The sequence below is a fragment of the Doryrhamphus excisus genome, chromosome 17, assembly GCF_030265055.1.
Source record: "Doryrhamphus excisus isolate RoL2022-K1 chromosome 17, RoL_Dexc_1.0, whole genome shotgun sequence".
Taxonomy (NCBI): domain Eukaryota; kingdom Metazoa; phylum Chordata; class Actinopteri; order Syngnathiformes; family Syngnathidae; genus Doryrhamphus; species Doryrhamphus excisus.
The window spans coordinates 10,498,755-10,502,255 of NC_080482.1; the positions used below are offsets into that span (position 1 = coordinate 10,498,755).

Genomic DNA, 3,501 nt, shown 5'->3' on the forward strand with positions numbered 1-3,501 from the left:
CAATGCTAAATTGTTGGTCTTGCTTTAAAAAAAGCACACATTTAGTTAAAAAAAACATGATATGTGGCTTTCATGGCTCTGTTAGCCAAACATGGAAAGGAGGAGGCGGCTCATTATTTTTTTGTCCCTTACCCTCCTTTTAGAGAACCTGCAACATTTTAGGCGGGAATCTGGTCTCCATCCACAGCACTTTGGAATATCATGTCATTCTTAATCTCATCGAGGAAGGTGGCGGCGGCGATCAAGACACCTGGATTGGAATCAATGATAACATTGAGGTGAAACCTTTATCAAAACACGCTTTGTCTGTATTTTACCGCAATGCATTTCATGAAAACATGACAAACCACATACATACAGCAAATATACATGTTTTCATATTGCTGTGACTTAGCCTGGATGAATACTGCATAGTTCATGTGACAAGTCAGCCACGCCAGACGGGTTTGTTTAGGTTTTCCTCAGCTCACCTTTATTTCAGTTTGGATCTAAAGTTACTTGGTAAACTTGTTTGGTAACTTTGGTGACACAGACATTGACGGGCCACAACATAAGGTACACCCACACAGACTGTACAAGAACTGCATTAAACATTATGCCTGTATGGCTACCATACTGCAAAGCGCTGATTGTTAATACATTATGTACATAAGAGTAAAATGTAAAATATATCCTTTCAAATACTTGACAGTATACACTTGTTTCGTAAAGGTGTAGTTGAATAATAAACAACAAATACAGCAAGCCCCACCCATTTCATATTAAACCACTTTCGGTTTATGCCCCACCCATTCCGAGTACAGATACACATAACTTGGTGAAGCAACCGTTTAATATGATGCTCACACGTTATATTAGCATTAGCATACATTAAACATGATATAAATCTGGTACATTAGAGGTACAAACCATTAACTATGATGTCAGTATGGTACATAATGTATATAAAAATAAATATTATGTGAATCCGGTGCGTTTGAGGTATATACCGTACCAATAAATAGTGTAAATATTGTACATTAAACATGGATAAATATGGCATATCTGGTGTATTGACCATTTAATATGATGTTAATGAGTTATATTTGACCTTCCGATTGTCAGTATGGTACATTGGGGTATATACAGTAATGATAATGTAAATATACATTAAACAAGGCCTATTTGATGTAGCAAAAAATATGTTATATTAGAGGTTATATACCATTTAGCATGATGCAAATATATGTTAGCAGTATACGCTCATAAATATGATTTAAATACTGTACATTAGGGATATTTACCAGTGAGGTGCCATTAATCACAGGTAAATATGACATATTTGGTGTACAGACCATTTAATATGATGTCAATATGTTATATTAGAGGTACATAATCTACATATGGTACAATAGAGGTATTAACAAAAAATTGTGTAAATATTGTGCATTTGAGATGCATTAAAAAATGTAAATAAGGCATATTTGGTGTTTAGACCGTCATATATAATATATAATACATGTATGTTAATAAGAGCTCCATGCTATTATAGTATATGGTATAACTATGGAATTAACAGTTGGGTCTGTAGAGTCCATGAACACGACTCATTCATATTGGATTTTTTTTCCAGAATGGGCGATTCATATGGACTGACGGCACACTCAACGACTTTGGTGTCGGAGCTCCTCAAAACCTTGGCGATTGTGTAGAGATTGATGCAGTTAGTAAGTATAACAAAATCATTTCAACTATGATCAGGATTCAGTGGTGTCATACTTAAACGTTTTATGATTTTTATGACAGCCAAACTCTGGGACGACGTGGACTGCACTGTACCCAAACCATATGTTTGTATCAGAGATGCAAAGTATGGAAGTGGCAACCATGGTCGATTCATAATCTAGTCTAGGAAGGTTTGTCTTGGAATTTGAGTCCATAATTAAAAGGGGCACATTCAAATACTTTTGCTATAGTGTCTATTATGGGGTACCCTCAAAAATCATACTACAGATCAACTCTATCAAGTCAAAATCAGAGTTTGGGTGGAACGCTAATTAATTATGATTCATTATGACGGCAGCAATTGAAGAAGGAACACACATCAAAACACTTGACGAGTTTAATTATCCACTAATCAGCCTTGAGAGGCAGCCTTGCCCTCTTTAATATTTTCTTAGGTACTTCTTTGCCTCAGCATTCCAAATTTCCAGGTTTCTGGAGTTTCTTTTTCCCATATGTTAATTCTTGTCCAAGGATGAATAAAGTACATAACTGATCGTCGTGTGTTTGACTCGTTCTTTTCTCTGATTTTTGAATATGGGTGCAGAGTAGGGTTGTGACAGTCCACAAATTTGCAATCAAAGAGGCGTACTGAATTCCCACTCTCACATTGAGTGAGAGGCGGGAAGGCTAACTGCATCATGATGTAGGCCCAGATCATCAGCAAAGTCAAGGGGCTCTAATTTGCGCAGCGCAAGGTGACGGTGCGTGGCGCACCCCATACACTAGTAATTTCGTCGAGCGCACCTCTGTGCGCAGCCATTTTGGTAACTTGGTATACTGGACTGTGCCGAGATAGCCGTGGCGGCGCACCAGGGGAGGTGCCCACATTTTCAGCTTGGCGCAGTGCAAATTTTGTGACAATACAGCACGCCAAAGGTGCCCTGCTCGGACCTGATCTATTCTTGGTGCAGGCGAAGCGCACCCTGCTCAGTGGTAAATTGCCTGGGTGTGGCGGGCTGTGAGTGGAATAAATTAAAACAGATTTTGGAAATACAAGGAAATACAAATGAAATAGGTGCACATTTTTTATCACAAATATTCTTGTTAGCATCTTTAGCTTGCTAACAAAATGGCAACCGGACGTCAGCCACGTAACTGATGTTCTCAAAGACTTCCTACTTTGTCAGAAGTCTCAAATTCAACAGTGTTTCTCACCTTCTTATACTGACACTTGGAACTTTCTTTGGATCCATTGTGGATTGTGGAAGTAAGAAACACGATTGTTGAAGAATTAAATCATGCCAAAAGAGGAAGGTGGTGTCCGTGTGGTGTCTCGCTGCCACATTGTGTCTTTTGGAACAGTCGCGTCAAGAATAATGGGGAGCCTTAACCCTTTATAGGGCGCTCGTGAAATACTTAGAAATTTAAAAATTCAATCCTTCACTGTTATTGGGGGCTATAAGAAGACATTTTTTCTCTTTTTATTTTTTAAAAAAGTTTCAGGTTTTGGGTGCAAATCGAGATCAAAGAAGTTACCATATACGGTTCCTTGCCCATTTATGGTATGGAAAAGGGACAGGTCAATCTGCACAAGGTGACATCAACAGAGGTACTGTAGTTAGAGTGACTGTGATCAACTTATGGTTAGTTTTTATGTTTGGGCCGAGAGTGTCGGGCCCCAAGCGTCAGAAAATTGCAATTTCCGACTTCTCAATGAAGAAAGGAAGTTTGATACCGTCTGGCTCACTCCTGATTGATCACAGCCCATGATGTCACTTCCTGTGACATTGTCTGATC

The 3,501-nt window shown here is 38.7% G+C and overlaps 1 long non-coding RNA gene across 1 annotated transcript; it reads left to right on the forward strand.

Moving 5' to 3' along the window:
- The first annotated feature begins 225 nt into the window (after positions 1 to 225).
- On the forward strand, positions 226 to 2,101 carry LOC131105662 (uncharacterized). Its single transcript, XR_009119970.1, has 3 exons — positions 226 to 278; positions 1,613 to 1,706; positions 1,786 to 2,101. It is a non-coding gene; the product is annotated as an uncharacterized LOC131105662 (long non-coding RNA).
- Positions 2,102 to 3,501: the final 1,400 nt, after the last annotated feature.